This window comes from Dama dama, chromosome 11 (genome assembly GCF_033118175.1).
Source record: "Dama dama isolate Ldn47 chromosome 11, ASM3311817v1, whole genome shotgun sequence".
NCBI classification, from domain to species: domain Eukaryota; kingdom Metazoa; phylum Chordata; class Mammalia; order Artiodactyla; family Cervidae; genus Dama; species Dama dama.
In genome coordinates this window covers 11,450,080-11,467,012 of record NC_083691.1, presented here as the reverse complement: position 1 = coordinate 11,467,012, position 16,933 = coordinate 11,450,080, and the positions used below count along the sequence as shown (strand labels likewise).

The following is a 16,933-nucleotide window of genomic DNA, read 5'->3' as shown; positions in this document are numbered from 1 at the left end:
CATGGAGCCCAGCCCCGCCCAGAGTAGCTGAACCACAGTGAACCTGCTGACCTGTGACCTCAAGCACTCTCAAGAAAGCCCGGTGTCACTTGCTGAGTTTGGGGGATGTTTGTCTGGTGGCATTATCCAGCAACAGCTCGGGCACTCTGGTGGGGGATCACTTCCGTCAGGCCTGTCCGCTCAGGCCTCAGATGGCTGCTGCAGGGCCAGCAGTCACATCCTCAGACAGCCACGTGGAGAGGCAGGAGAAGGGAGCAGCTTTTCTGCTTGTGTCTCTTGGTTTTCATCGAAAGGGATACATTCCCCAGAAGCCTCCTCCCCCATCAACGTCTCCTTCTGTCTAATGGGCAGAGACTCTTGTGTCTAGGGCCTGTTACCTGCGTTCTGATCCATCACTGGCAAGAAAAATGGGATCACCAAGATTGGGTCACATTAGAAAACATCTCCTTTTACCTTGTGGTAGGGAAAGGGGCTCCATAAATCATAGTGATGCTTGGCGGTCAACCAGACTGAGCGGGTTCCATTAGCCAGGAAGGAAGTGGGCCACGGCAAGTGAGTGGGAACCCACAGATGCAGCCACAGACTCCTGTGGCCCCAGGAAACCAACAATCAAGAGTACTATTTCTTAATGCATATGTCAAACACCTAATGAACAAATGCATATGTTAAAACAGCACCCTTATTTCTTATTGTTATAAGAAATACTTATAACTTATTTCTCTGTGTTTCCAGCAGGTCCTCTCTCCATTTGTTACCCTTAAGGCAGAGGTGAACTGCCAGATTTTTTGCAGAACCATTAAAAAAAAAAATGGATGTTGGTATTATTTAAACATAAGTCATATAAGGACAGAACACTCTGGTTTATAGGGGATATGAGTGTGTGGCAGTGGGGGCCAGGGAGAAGGATGAGGGGAGGCCCGACCCCCATTTGCTTGGCTTCCCTCTTCAGCCCCTCCCACCCAGGATCACTGAGATACTGTCAGAGAACCTAGGATTCTGCCTAAATCAGTTAGGAAATCGTTGTATATCAAAAACAAAAGCCATGTTTATTGAGTAGTTACTGTGTTCTAGGCAATTGTGCATACATTTGCACCTTTAATCTGACAATATCCTTTATGCAGGGCTCCATTCCCTTCCTCCAAAGGGAACTGGCCTCAGGACCATGCCCCAGGCTGGCAGTGAGGTGTTTGGGAAGAGCATTCATTCTGGAAGCCAGTGGAGGCTTTTGGGAGGCCTGGGTTCGAGTTCTACCTGTGACTTTGACATGCCGTGTGTCCTCGAGCAAGTCTCTTAACCTCTGCTGGTCTCCGTACCCTCATCTGCACCATGACATATTGGGTTCTTGTGCTCTGATGCCCCAGGACCTACACTGAGGCCGCCTCTGCTAGCCTGCTAGCCTGGATTGACATGTGCTGGGCGAGCCCTCCCCGCCGAGGAGGCAGAAGCAGCATCGGAGGGCCTGGGCCCCCGAGAGAGGAAGTGGATCTGGAACCTCTGCACCCCCACCCGCCCCCACACGCTGCCACCATCTGACCTGATTAAAACCCAGCCGGTGGGGCCTGCCGGTGACTCAGTCCCTCGCTCTATCTGATCGTCAAAGTCGATTCCTAGAAGTTGAAAGTCACTTCTCCTCTGCCGCAGCCAGCGCCACCTCCTCCCCCGCGGGGTGAGCGCTAATTCTGTCCCTTCACCACGGAGCCAGGACGCGGGCGGTGACAGTGTAAGGGGCTTTCAGGGGAAAGTCTGGGTTGGAAATCTAGAGGTCAGGCCATGCTGGAAGGGGTGAGAGAGGCCGGGAACCACCCTGGCTGGGGAGGAAATAGGATGTGTGAGCAGGAGGCGACGCCAGACCTCAGCTCTGTACTCACCAGCTGTGTGACCTCAGACACAGCATGTCACTTCCCTGCCTCAGTTGTAGGTAAAATAAACAGGACAACTCTCGCTCCCAGTTTTACTTCTCAGAGATAACCAAGGCTAATGGCTCAGAGTGTGTCCTTCTGGACTCTTCTCTTTGCAGACACAAAGCCAGGAGAGGGAGAGAGAGAAAGATGAAAATAGAGATGAGAAGATTAGAGTGGCCTTGACCATGGTAACCACAACAATGGGATCACACTGGACAAGGAAGCGGTGAGGATACGGGCATGCTAGGAAGACCCGCTTGGGAGAGCGTTTTCTGTCTCCCTCACCCACCTCTAAGAGAATCACAGGCACGACCAGAAGCAGGAACTTGGCCTTTCTTGCCACATCCCGGCACCTGGAGTGGCACCAAGAGAGGTGGGAGGCAGGGGAGCCACAGCAGTGTGCAAGGGCTGCCACCGTGTCTCATCCCCTGCACCCACCTTCCGTGGCTGCTGTTCACTTCCACCTTCCAAATCTCCTTCTCCAAGTCCTGAGGACACACCACCCCCGAGTTACACAGTGGAATTCCGGGAAACGCAGTTTCGTTAAGTTGACACAAAGCAAAGCCACCCCCCTCCAGATACTCAAGATCCCTTGGGACGACATTGTGGCAGAGAGCAGGAGAGGGAGGTCACCTGGGGAACATCAGTGAAAGTGTATGGCCCTCTGCCCAGGTGAGTGTGAACTGCTCTGACCCTTCTGATGAGGATGGAAAGGACCATTCTACGGGTCGACAGTCACACTAGATGCCAGCATCTATGGCGTTCTGATGCAGTATTGGTGATGGGGACTACCATGTACTTCAGCCTGTGGTGGTTCCCCATCATCTCTGATCTACTGGCTTCTTACAGGGGCTCCACTGCTGAACCGAATGGGGATATAATAGAAGCCACCACTCCTGTATCCTTCCCGTCTTTGAGGGTAGTGCTAATCTCTGCCATTTCTCCCAGCCGGTGGCCTACCTCTGGTTTACTATTTTGTCTAGAAAGGGGAGGTGCAGTTTAGAGCCCTCCTCTCCTATTATAAAGTCTTTTATACCATAGGGCAGAAAACCAAGTGAGAGTTCTGCCAGCTATTAAGTACAGCCATCCCAATGACTCATGCAGGGACTGGAGAGATGACTGTGGATGAGCCTATGACCCAACAGACCCACTGTGAGATGGACAAAAGCCAGCACTCATCTGTGGCCTCCGTCCACCTCACAATGGCACATGGGTGGTTCTCTGGTCTTACATGACGCATCCATTCTCACATGTTCACCCTCTGAACCTTTTGATACCTTCTCTGCACTCAGCCAAGGCAGTTTTGTTATCTCTAGCTCCCTGTAGACCAACTATGCCTCATGTCTACATGTCCCAGCAGTGTTAGGAGTGTCTCAGAGCTCCTGAGTCATTGGACAGTGGTTGTTCATTTGCTCAGTCATGTCCTACTTTTTGCGACCCCATGAGCTGCAGCACGCCAGGCTTCCCTGTCCTTTACTATCTCCCTGAGTTTGCTCAAACTCACGTCCATTGAGTTGGTGATGCCATCCAACCATTTCATACTCTGTTGTCCTCTTCTCCTCCTGCCCTCACTCTTCCCCGGCATCAGGGTCTTTTCCATGAATTGGTTCTTTGAATCAGGTAGCCAAATATTGGAGCTTCAGCATCAGTCCTTCCAATGAATATTCAGGGTTGATTTCCTTTAGGATTGGACATTAGACAGCGCTCCTTGTCAATCCAGCCCTCTATTCTCCCTGCCCTGATAGAAGACCTTTAAGACTTCCTCCCAGGGGTGTTCTGGCTCCTGCAGTTCTTCCAGTAGATAATTTGTTTCCTCCTATTAAAGAGGAAATGTGAACTCCCTCAGACCACATTGAGAACTGATTTTAGTTACTGGTCTGTATAACAAGGGGCTTCCCAGGTGGCTCAGTGGTAAAGAATTCACCAGCAATGCAGGAGATGCAGGTTCTATCTCTGGGTCAGGAAGATTCCCTAGAGAAGGAAATGGCAACCCACTCCAGTATTCTTGCCTGGGAAATCCTATAGACAGAGGAGCCTGCCAGGTTACAGTCCATGGGGTCACAAAGAGTCAGATACGACTTAGCAACTAAAGTTAAAAATTTCTGCAGAGCAGTAGGAGAAATGGGGGATGCCATGGAGGAATCCACATCATTTAGAGAGGCAGGCACCCCAGAGCAGACCTTTGCATTGTCTCCCACCACCAGGAGACTCTAGCAAAGAGGAGAGACCATTTCTACCTTCCAGAGGTTCAGGGGACTTTGAGGCTCAGGTTTATCAAGCAAATCCGAACAGATGTTCCCATCTCAGTTCTCAGGACCCCAGCTTTCTCTGGCAGCTCTTCTATCAGCCTGAAAGACCCACAGGGGTCTTTCTAACTAACACACCAACTAACACACTAACTAACACACCCAGGGGCTGTGAAGCTAGCCCCTGTTCCTCCACTACTCTTTCAGTTAACTCTTGGGTGTGACTTTCAGTACAGCCTGCCCACTCCAGCTTCAAGAATTAAGGGACTATCAAAGAACTGCCCTGGCAGCCTTCTGGCTTTCCAGCTGAACCCTACGATGGTAGTGGGCTGACATTTTCTTCCTTAAGGGCTGTCATGGCAGTTGACCTCAGCCAAACAAGTCTGCAATCCTTCAAGTTACCATTGTGCCCCATCTCTCAAGGGCTAGAGCTACTGGATAAACCAGTGCTTTCCCTTCCATCTGTATCTCTAATCCAGGAAGATGAGAGTCTCAACAAAGATGGGGCTACAGCATCCCAGGCACTTCCTAATGGTGTCATCCCACTTCACTCACCACCATCAATGTGGTACTGGCTGCCCTCCAGCTAGTGATGGATTCCATTCCAGAAGCCCACCCTGAGAGTCTATTCCTAGGACCATTTGCATTACCAATTGTCTTTGGTTGGGTGCCCCCAGAAGCAGATCCTGAGGCAAGGATGGAGTATAAGCGGCTAGTTTATTTTACAGTTCCTCCCATAGAAGGAAAGGCAATAACACGTGTATTAATAAGCAGATTCCTGCTGTGAGCAGCCAAGGCTCAGGCTCCCTGGGATGCTGACAAAGCAGAACATGCCCCAGATTATCCTGCCCGAAGGGCAAGAAAGCTGGGGTATGTATCCTCCTGCTGCTCTCTACCCGTGGCTGGGTTTTGCCCCTGGGGGTGTTAACAGCCCAGTGCTTCTGGCCTCTGATAACCAACTCTGCAACAAGGTGAAGGGGAAGCACCAGGGCGGACAAGCACAGGTGCCTGCATCTGACACCATCAGCAAGTGCAGAGCGGATACAGGCCGGGCACCCACAAAGGCTGCTGCCACCAATCTGTTGAGAATCAATGTACACAGGCGTTGAAACAATTCAGTTCAGTTTAGTTCAGTCACTCAGTCGTGTCCGACTCTTTGCAACCCCATGAACCGCGGCACGCCAGGCCTCCCTGTCCATCACCAACTGCCGGAGTCAGCATACAAAGAGCCGAATTACTGACAGCGTACTATACTTAAGACCTGGACATGGTGTTACTCATCTCAATAGCGCTGCGAGATGGCTGTTATTAGGATCTCCATTTTACAGATGAGGAACCGAGACACAGATATTGAGCCACTGGTCCCAGATGGCAGAGCTGTAAATTACTGTATTTCAAGCTCCACCCAGGCTCTAACTGTGTCTGGTTTTCTTTAATAATGCATATGAATACATACTTAATATATTACATGAATGATAAATTAATTTCATATCTGTGTGCACTAAATTCTCTGAGGGCAGGAATAAGATTTTTTTGGCTTCAGTATTCAGAGTACCTAGCCCCTAGCTGGCATTTGACAGGAACTTATTGAATAAATGAGTGAATGACTTAAGAAGAGATCAAGAACTAAGCAGTTTCTTTCTCAGCTACTGATAACGGTGTGATTTTGGATAAGTCTCCTTCCTGGTGTGGCCTCAGTTTCCCACTCTATAAACACCCCACACTAACCCTTGTCTCCTAGCCATCCAGCCCCTTGCTCCAGAGCCATCTTTATAGAAATTTCTGGATTCTTGTGGAGCCTAACACTCCATTAGCCTTCTCACTGCTCTCCTCCAATGACCCCCATCCTGGCTTCATTTCTCATCTTGATCAGCTCCGCCATCACATCACCATATTCGCTTAGTGACACTGGACACCCATGCAATCTCACACCACTGAATATGGCTGGGAAAAAAGTCATATAACCACATTGCCAGGTTCCATTCTAAATTCATGACTGCAGGCCTCAAATGGGCACTTCAAGTTGCCCCATGGAGCCCTCTGTGTTTCTCTTCTCTGGAGTGACTACTTCTGGCTTTCTCCCTTTCTTCTCTCTGTCACACTTATCAGCCCCTGCTCACCCCTCTGACTCTCCGTAGATGACCTCACCCCAGACATCAGTTCAAAGAGCAGGTGCCAGGAGCCATCACAGTCTCCTAGTCTTGCCCTGTCCTGTGGTGGTGGCTTGGTCACTTCAGTCGTGTCCGATTCTTTGCAACCCCATGGACCATAGCCCACCAGGCTCCTCTGGCCATGGGATTTTCCTGGCAGGAATACTGCAGTGGGTAGGCATGCCCTCTTCCAAGGGCTCTTCCCAACCCAGGGACTGAACCTGGGTCTGCTGCATTGGCAGGCAGATTCTTGACCGCTGAGCCACCGGGGAAACCTCCTCCCCCATCCTGTGGTTCTGCTGTATCTGCTTTCGTCTCTGCTTCCTCAGTCCCGACACCCAAAGGCCACGTCCCCTCTCCTCTCAGAGACTGGTCTTGCCACTTGTGCTCTGGGTCCTGTTCTTTTCACCTTTTCAAGGAACTTGAATCCTCATGTTGCCACCTCTCTCCTCCATCATTAGCCTCCTTGCTGGTCTTTTCCCATCAGCACACAGACCTGCTCCCGGCCCTGACCCAGCCACCCCTCCCTTGGGCGCCATCCCATCCCTCCCTCCTCCCATCTTCTCAGGAGTGTCTCTCCCTCCTCCCCCCCACCTCCCATCATCCTGTCTGTGGCCCAATCCAAATAGCCTCCAGGGAAGCACTCCAGGGGTGAGGCAGGAGGCAGGGAGGCTGTGTCCACCTCTCTCTCTCCAGCCTCTGTGGCAATGTGCTTATCTGTCTGCCCTGGTCTGATCCAGCTTGAGCCACCCAGACTCCCTGTTTGATCACCCAAATGGAATCTCAGCTTCTCTTCCATTTGGGGCTCCGTTCGGGGACACACCCCTCGACTCTAGATCTGGGCCCAATTTCAGCCAGTTCAGAGAGGTTTGAGCTGGTTCAAGACGAATGCATTCAGCTAGGACCAATTCCAAAAGATTTAAATCAGCTGCACCGGTTTATGTAGCTCAGAAAAATTCCGCTGATCCAGCAGGGCTAAAACAGGCCAACCCGGGAAGCTGTGGACAGGTAGGGTCATGGAGCCCCAGCCCACAGCATGTAGCTTGAGCCAGTCCAAACCTGTTTGCTGATCCCATCCAGTTTGCTCTGGTCATAGTGAGCTTTTTAAGAGGATTGGGGCCCCATACAATTTTGCTTGGAAAAAAAAAAAGCATTTGGAAACCACCAGGGGAACGATTGCTTAAGATGCCTTCCAGCCCTGTTCTTTTTTAAAAAATGATTTTTATTGGAGTATAGTTGATTTACAATGTTGTGTTAGCTTCAGGTGTGTAACAAAGTGAGTGAGTTATACACATACATACATCCACTCTCTTTTAGCCCTGCTCTTAATGGCATCAAGTGCTAAGGAAAAGGCCAGTACTGACCTCTGCCTAGGCTGTTTTATTATTAATTTTTGGATCTTTTGTTTTAATTTCTTATTTTTAGAGCCCTTGATTTTTGGAGCAGTTTTAGGTTTAAAACAAAACAGAAAATACACAGAATTCTTATATAATCACCCACTGTCCCTATTATTAACATCTTGTGTTACTATGGTATATTTATTACAACTGATGAACCAATATCAGTTCATTATTATTAACAACTAAAGTCCATAGCTCACATTAGGGTTCAATCTTTATGTTGTGCATTCTGTGGGCTCTGACAAACATGATATGACACGTAGCCACCATTATAGTATCATGTGGAATAACTTCACTGCCTTAAAAATCATCTGTATTTTATCTATTTATCCCTCCCGCCACCCACTGATCTGTTTACTGTCTCCATTTGTGTTGTTCAGTCACTAAGTCATGTCCAATTCTTTCCAACCCCATGGACAGCAGCACACCAGGTTTCTCTGTCCTTCACTATTTCCCAGAATTTGCTCAAACTCATGTTCGTTGAGTTGGTGAGGCTACATAACCATATCACCCACTGTCGCCCTCTTCTCCTGCTGCCCTCAGTCTTTCCCAGCATGAGAATCTTTTCCAGTGACTCAGCTCTTCACATCAAGTGGCCAACGTATTGGAGCTTCAGCTTTAGCACCAGTCCCTCCAATAGATATTCAGGGTTGATTTCCTTTAGGGTTGACTGGTTTGATCTCCTTGCAGCCCAAGGGACTCTTAAGAGTCTTCTCCAGTACCATAATTCAAAAGCATCAATTCTTTAGCACTTAGCCTTCTTTATGGTCCAGCTCTAGCAACTATACATGACTACTGGAAAAACCATAGCTTTGACTATACAGACCTTTGTCGGCAAAGTGATGTCTGCTTTTTAATATGCTGTTTAGGATTGTCAAGGCTTTCTTTCCAAGGAGAAAGCCTCTTTTAATTTCATGGCTGCAGTTATTGTCTACATAGTTTTGCCTTTTCCAGAAGGTCATAGAAGGTCATACAGTTGGAATAATATAGTATGTAGCCTTTTCAGACTGGCTTCTTTCATTTAGCAATACACATTTAAGGTTCCTCCATGTCTTCTCATGGCTTAATAACTCTTCTCTTTTTTTTGGTAGTAAAATATACATAACACAAAATTTTCCATTTTAACCACTTTCAAGTGTATAGTTCCATGACCTTTAGTACATTCATAATGATATACAGCCGTCACCAGAACTACCCCTCTCCAGAACTGTTTTCCTTTTCCCAAACTGAAATTCCACTCGCCGTAAACAATAACTCCCCGTTCCTAGTTCATTTCAGTTTATTTATCCATTTACTTATTGAAAGACATCTTGGTGGCTACCAAGTTTTGACAATGATGAATAAAGTGGCAGTAAACATTTGCATGGGGGTTTTTGTGTGAACCTAAGTTTTCAATTCAACTATGTACCAAGGAGTGTGATAGAAGGACCCCTGTCTAAATTTATTTCATTATCATAATGGAGCACCTGGAGTGTAGCAAGAGCCAGTCCCAACTCTTTACAAATGTTGTCCTCTTTAAACGCCACAATAACTCTGAAAATGGGTGCTGTTATCCCCAGTTTTGGGATTTCCCAGGTGGCACAGTGGTATAGAATCTTCCTGCCAATTCAGGAGATGCAAGAGACATGGGTATGATCCCTGGGTCAGGAAGATCCCCTGGAATAGGAAATGGCAGCCCTTCCAGTATTCTTGGCTGGGAGAATTCCATGGACAGAGAAGCCTGGCAGGCTACAGTTCGTGTGCCAAGAGTTGCACCTGACTGAGCGACTGAGCACACACACACCCAGTTTGTTGTTGTGGTTTAGGAGTTAAATCATGTCAACTCTTTAGTGACTCCATGGACTGTAGCCTGCCGGGCTCCTCTGTTCATGCGATTTCCCAGGCAAGAATACTGGAGTGGATTGCCATTTTCCTTCTCCACGGAATCTTCCTGACCCAGGGATGGAATCCACGTCTCTTGCATCTCCCGAATTGGCAGGCAGATTCTTTAGCACTGAGCCACCAGGGAAGCCCTATCCCCAGTTTACAGATGAGCAAACTGAGGCTCAATGAAGTGAACAAAGAATCCTTGCCCGTGGTCATGAATCTATGAACTGGCAGAGCCGAGACACCAAGCCAAGCTTTCAGGTTTTGAGAAACACGCAAGATGCAGGGGGAGGGGCAAAGAGATGATGTCTAGGTTTTCATCCCTCCTCATTTGCTCCTTTTCTTTTTTTGACGAAACAAATACATTTGTTTTCTGACCTGATCATTCTTGGAGGTGCGTCCTTCCCTTCCCAGTCACTCTGTCATGGGGATAGCTTGCTGATTCAAAGCCAACAACCCACATCCCCATCCACTTACACACTTCACTGCAAATCCCCCTTCCTTGCCCAGCTACAGCTCTGGACTCACTTGGAACCAACATATCCTAGTTGTGGAAAAGCAAACATCTTCAAGTTGATGAATCCCTTTCTCTTAGAGGTCCTTTCTCCCCTCGGTGTCCCGTGACTATGGACTCCCTGAGAAGACCAGGGGGTGGGGGCAAGCCTGTAGGGAGATGTTGCAGGCATTAACTGCTGTGGGTGGTTTTTGCTATGGTCAGTGGTGGCCTCTGCAACAGAGCTGAAATTCACGGGGTCATGTCACTCCGGATTCAAAGGATTCTCAACCATCAAAAGGACTGGGCCCATCCACAGCCACAGCTCGGCCCCTTGGCTCAGTCGGTACCCACCAAGTGGCCTTCCTTCTCTTCCCCACACCCTGCCTATTCATGCCATCCCCAAGCCCCCTTAAGTACCAATAATGGAAGTGCTTACTAGGCCCCGCAACAATTCACCCTTATATTTTATTTATAGCTGACAAAGCTCCAAGCAGGAAAAATATAATCACATTTTAAATAATGGAAGTTGTAGGTATTAGAGCTACACGGGCAGTTACTGGAGTTGCCTCCATGTCTCCCTGCAGACCTGACGGGGCGCATGCCGACTGCATTTTTAATTTTTAAAACATATTTCTTTCCAAATTATTCCACGTTACAGAGGAGCCACATTTATGGGGGTGATAAATTACTGTAATAAAGTGCCTCTTCCTCAAATATATAGGACGCAGCCATGCCGAGCACAGCCCAGCAGGGGTGGCCCCGAGAGAGTGGCGGGAAGTCCCAATGCCTCGCTTCACACTTTAATTATTTGGCCGATGTGTCCTACATTTTTAATACAGTCACAACTTTTCTTTAAGCAAAGAATTCAAACCGGCCACTCATTTGTATCTGTGTCTGTCCTTGTACAGAGGGGCACACCTATGTGGGTTCCTGGGTGTGTGCCCATGGGTGGTGAGGCATGCATGGGTGAAAATAAGTGTGTGGGGGGCACGTGTGTGCATCTGTCTGTGAATATGTCTGTGAATATTTCACAGCTGCAAAAAAAGTGTGTGTGGCAGCAGCTGGGTGCCCTGGTGCACACACCTGTGTATAGACACAGCCCTGAGGGCATAAGGCATGTGTGTATTGGCACACTTACGTGGATGCGTTTGCGTTGGCTAAACACACATGTTTGTGTACTTTTCTTTGTGTATACACAGCACACTGGTGTGGAAGTGTGGGTTCAGGTGTGTTATTCTAAGCTGCCCTGCCTTCTCCTCCCAGACCTTCTTGTACATTTGAATCATTTCTTCTGCATCAAATCAGATCCCCTCCTTCCTCGAACTGTAAAGCACAGACACCAAGCCACGGGCTCTGAGGTCAGACTGCCTGGATTGAAACGCTCCTTACTAACTGTGGCATTGTGGGCGAGACTCTCAGTACCTCACTTTTTCCGTCTGTAAAATGGAGCTTGGATTAAGAATACCTACCTCCTAGGACCTCTGGGAGGATGAATGCATCTAATACATGTCAAGCAGCTCACATGGGAGCACAAGCAGTAGCTGTTGTTCTTCCTGCTGGCCATGTCACAGGCTGCTGGAACCATCCTTGGAAAGTTACCTGCAGAAGAAAGCCAAGGGTGGAAACCAAGAGTTGATGAGGAAGTGGCTTAGATCAGCCCTTGCTCTAGTTCGCCTGGTGGGAGTAGGGCCTCAGGAGTGCCCCTTGGGAGCCTGTGCCTATCTCCACAAGCTTGTGGGCCCCAAAGGACAAGGCTGTGCCCATTTCATCTCAAAAAGAGTCCAGTGGAGCAGGCCCCGTGAGCATGTGCTGTGTGGGCAAACGCATGAATGGATGAACGGGGTAAGGGATGGGTGCAGGCAGTTTATTTGGGAGGCAGTGATCATGGGAAGTAGGAGTGTGCAAATGAAATGATGACTTGGCGGAAACTTAGGACTCAGTACCCAAGTGGCTGTATGAAATGTACCTGGAGTGCTCCGCCTGGTGACTGGCAAGCTGGGGCGCTTTGTCTTCATTCCTCCCTGGGTAAGGGCTCTCCTGGGAACTCTTCCAGCCCTGGCATTTTGGGTGCCCTGCGAAAAGCTATCCAGCTCCTGTGGTACCAGAGAAAGTTTCAGACAGGGAAGTAAAGATGTGGGAGCTGGGGTGGGAAGATGCCCTCTGTGGTTAGGATGGTCCCTGCTTGGCAGGGACCTCAGAAATGGATCAAAGGGATACAGGCAGTGCATGTAGAGCATCTGGTCTGGGTCAGCATTACATGTACAGACTAACAGATGGATGTGAGGGTGGACAGACACGTGGATGCCCATGTGAAGGCTGGCAAGCTTTCTCTGAACAAGGAGGAGAGAAGCTGGTTGGTGGGGTGACCTTGAGGCCCACATCCTCCCCTCCAGGACAGACGAAGGCTCCTGAATTGTCAAAGCTAGAAACACAGGAGGGGAGGCAGCCAAGAGGCTGGTGTCGGAGACTGCCTCTGGCACATGTTCCTGGTCCACTCTTGACTGTCACACAGCAGGCCTGCCCCTCACAGACACTTCTCTTGCAGGACTGAAGCCCCTGCTCGGGGTTGGCACCCAAGAAGAAAAGCAGAAATCAGAAAGCTAATTCTACAGCCTCATCTGTGCTATTCCTGGCCACACCCACCAGATCCGCAATCTCCTGGCTACTTTCCCTTCCCCGCAAGCACTCTTCTGCCTCCTTGACTTCTCATGTGCTGTTCCCTCTGCCCAGAATGCCTTTCCCATGTGGTCACCCTGGAAAATTCCTCTAGGAATCCATCAGGGCTCCCTTCAAATGCCATCTTCTGCACTAAACCATCTGGCCCGAAGAAGCCTGCCCTCCGCTCTGCTCCCTGAGGACTTCCCTTGGGCCCCAAACCAGGATTGTTCTGGGGTTCTAATAACACACTTGCTGGCACCCCTGTCCCCACCAGCTTTGGGCTCCTCAAGGACAAAACCATGTATGTGTTACAGCTACATTCCCAGGACCCAACCCAGAGCCTGACTGGCCTCTGGGGCCTCAGTTGCCTCATCTGGAACTGAGGGTGATAATGGTGATATTATCATGGTGATAATGAGGTGATAATCACACTTACCTGGTCATATTATTGTGAAGATTAGATGACTGAAGTTTTAAAACGCTGTGCTTAGAACAGTGCCTGGCATGAGGTAAGCACTAGGTAAGTGTTGCTATCATCAATGTGCTTTGGAATGAATTTACAAACCCTGAATGGAAAGGGAAACAGAATGGCCAGTGTCCACAACTGCCTTCCATCACCCCATTTTACAGATGAGGACACTGAGGCTCAGGATGAGCCACACAGCCAGAAAGAGCCCGTGTCCTCCTCACGCTGGGCTGCCCTGTCTGTGTCCCTGTCTTTCAACCTCTTGGTCTCTCTTTTGTCCTCCCCAATGCCCTCCTCATCCCAGTGGGATACTAGGGACTGTCAAGGGGTGTGAATAAAACATGGGCCCTGATTCATTAACAAATCTGGGGTCACCAGCTGTGTGACCCTGTTGGGCTGGTGGTGCCCCCTCCCCTTTCCTCAGTTTCCCCATCGTCTCTTGGGGACTTTGGGGGCCCTCTCCGAGGTCAAGTTTGCCACGACGCTGGAAAAGCTCCCCAGTAACACAGGCTCTTTCTACATAAAAGCTCACTTTCATAGGTAAATTTGTATTTGTGATTCTTTTGTTCTTAAAGATGAACTTTCGAAGTACAAGCCTCAGCAACGCCCCCAGCCCGAACCTGATCTTCCCCAAGACGCTCCCTCAGGGCTTTCCAGCTGGAGGTCAGCAAGGCTGGCAGTGCATCTACTCCACCCCACCCCATTCTCCCCAGAGGTCAGTTCCTGCCCAATGTCGGTCCTGTAGCACAAATGGTCACGTGGCCTTGGAGGAGGAACCTGGAGAGCATACCGTAAGTGAGGCTCCGGGCTGGGCTTGAACCCCGGTCTCGCAGCTCCAGGATCAGGCTGGTACAGCTGCGGGGAAGCACGTGGGATGTTCCTCACCCCTGAGTGCTCTGAGCTGTGGCTCAGAGAGTGACTGGGTGCCTCTGAAGGGGCTCAGGCGCAGGAGCAGCTGTGGGTGGGGGTGTCCAGGGATGGCTGCTAAAATAAGTAGCAGCTTCCTCTGAAACGCCTCTGCGGTCTGTGCAGGGGAAGGAAGTGGAGGCCCGGAAACAGGAGGAGGCAGAGAGGTGAGAGGCCTGAAGCTGCTGCCAGCACCTCAGAGACCAAGTTGGGGCAGCCCCCACCCACCCAGATACCACAGGGGGCCTGGGCCAGGCTGCAGCCTTGGGGCCTGGGGAGCTCAGGCCGAGACAACACAGCCCAGAGACTAGAGAAGCCCTCGGGCCACTCTTGGCCTCCCCCAAAGCCTCCCCAGTCCCTGACCGTGTCTGGCCTTTCCTCTACTTGGAATGCTCTTGCTCACCTTTTGCTTTAAGACCCAACACCAATGTCACCTCTTCTAGGAAGCCTTCCCCGATTGCCCCTTAGACACACACACACACACACACACACACACACACATACAGGAACAGGTACCCACAGACCTTCACTGTAAACAGTGTATTCACCGTGACAGCGGGCATTGACTGAGTGCTTCATGTTTACCGAGTGCCAGGTGCTCTGCCTGGATGATCTACGGAATTCTTAAAAAAACACGATACTACGGTTCTACCAATAGCTTCATGTTACAGATGAATAAAGTGAAGGTCAGAGAAGATGAGCAACTTCCTTGAGGTCATGCTGTCAGACGATGGCCGAGCGGAGAGTGTAACCCAGGTCTGACTCCACAGCTCGGTCATTTCACTGGGCGCCATCCTCTTAGACTAGGATGTGAATGGTTGCCCCCAGAGTAGTACGGCACGCCTGCACCCAGGAGTCTGAGCTGAAATGCTAAGAAAGCATAAGTTTCAGCCCTGACTTTGCCTGCTCCCTGGAATAGCTGGGAACTATCATGTGTTCTAAGTGGAGAGAGAAGGCCAGGCTGTAATCAGGAAGCATTTCGGTATAAACATTTCTGGTAAACTGTGAAGAGATCTGAGAAATAGGTGCAAGGCTTCTCTATCGAGTTGCATTTTCTGTTGATGGATCTGCCCCCCTCAACCACACCCACCACCCTGTCAACTGTGAGCTCCTTGTGGGCAGAGACCAAGCCTTGGTTTCTTTGTCCAATAGAGGTTGCTTGGTACCCAGGAGGCTAAGACAGACTTGTTAAATGAGGGAATAAATGAATGAATGAAGATGGGTCCCTCCAATGCCATCAATAAATAGGAATGGCATCATTCCAGCTTAAAAATGCTAGGTTGACCTCCCTGCGTGTCAGCCTGTATGGGTGCCAGGGGCGACTGACCATTTGGACAGAGTCCAGCTCAGGTCAGTGTCTGGCCAGGAGGCCCAGGAAGACTTCCACCAGCTTGCCCTCAGCCAGGGCTGCACTCCAGCCCCTCAGGCCAGGGTCCACGGCCGCCCCTCATGGCCTTTGCAGCCTCCAAAGAGAAGGCCTCCTTGCTGCAGCTACAGCAGGTCCAAAGCCTCCTTGAGAGGAGGAGGAAGTGAAAGTGCCGCGCGGTGAGTCATCGGGGGTCCTGGGAGGGTCCAAGGTCGGCATGGAGGGAAAGGCTGGGCTGGAGGAGACGTCAGAGTGGGAAGCCTTCCCAGGGCCCTGGAGGAAGACCTTCGAGGGTGCTCCGAGGGGAGGGGCCTGAAGTCACCTCCTGCCTCCCTCCCCACCAGGCACCAGGATCTTCAGCTTGGAGAAGAGAATGTGCAGGAGACACCATCCCGTGGCATGTCTGAGGGCTGCTGGGGGGCATTTGGGGGCAGACAGGGAATTCACAGAGGCCGTTCCCACCCTAGGGCTGTGCTCTGGTGCAGAGCGGTCTCCTGGCAGCCACAATAGCCGATAGCAAGCCAGGTGGTGCTGGGCAGTGGTCAAGGCGTGGGCTTCGGGTTTGAACCTCCTGACCCGGAGTCCCAGCTCTGCCCCTCACGAGCCACACAGCTTCTCTCCGTACCCTCAACTTCCTCCTCTCTACAGTGGGGTCATGGTCCTTAACCCAGAGTGACACAATTAAATCCAGTAACACATGGAAAGTGCAGAGGGGGCCTGGTCCAAGGAAACTCACAGTGAACAGCAACAACTGTATCAGCCATGGTCTCCCCAGGAAAACTGAAACACTCTCAGTTTTGAATAGAGGGAAGATAATCTAGGGGTGGTGACTCAAGCATGGAAGAGCCAAGACACTATCTGAGAGATGCTGCCCCCAGAGACCAGAGACAGTGGGAGGCCTGGAGGCCAGCAGGAGGAGGTGACTTATCAAAGGGGAACATGAGAGAGCAGAGACAATAGACACAACGGTGGGGAGGGGTTATGGCCAAAGAGGGTGAGGAAGGAATCTGCGGGCAGGACAGGCCGAGAATGAAGGGGTACAAGAGAGTGCCACAGATGCAGTATAGACTTCAGTCCGTTTTACTTCCTTGTAGTACCACCTTCGTTCAGAGCCTTAATTTTACTTCTCAGAGCCTTAATTTCCTCACTGATAAAACAGAAATAGAATAGCATGTAATAGTACCAACCATTTATATGAACTTCAGTTCTCCACAGTCCTGAGTAGCAGGTACAACTATCAATATCACTATTATACCCATTTCACAGATGAAGAATGAGGCACAGAGAGATACTGTCACACAGCTGGGAAGTGGCAGAGTAGATGTGACCCAGTCTGTGTCCTACTCTTAACCACTAGTTGCGGTTCACAATTTTACCATCACTGGCTCTCTTCCCAGCTGGTCTCATCCGGCTCAATGCCTCTCTCCATCTCAGAATTTTACCACAGTCCCCCAACTCAGATTGATAAACAGCATCTG

General features: G+C 50.1%; 1 long non-coding RNA gene across 1 annotated transcript; it reads right to left on the bottom strand.

Annotated features, from left to right (window-relative positions):
- Window positions 1-10,207: 10,207 nt before the first annotated feature.
- Window positions 10,208-14,153, bottom strand: LOC133065414 (uncharacterized). Its single transcript, XR_009694883.1, has 3 exons — window positions 13,974-14,153; window positions 11,529-11,658; window positions 10,208-10,226 (listed from the first exon to the last, which is right to left on the bottom strand). It is a non-coding gene; the product is annotated as an uncharacterized LOC133065414 (long non-coding RNA).
- Between the last annotated feature and the right edge of the window lie 2,780 nt (window positions 14,154-16,933).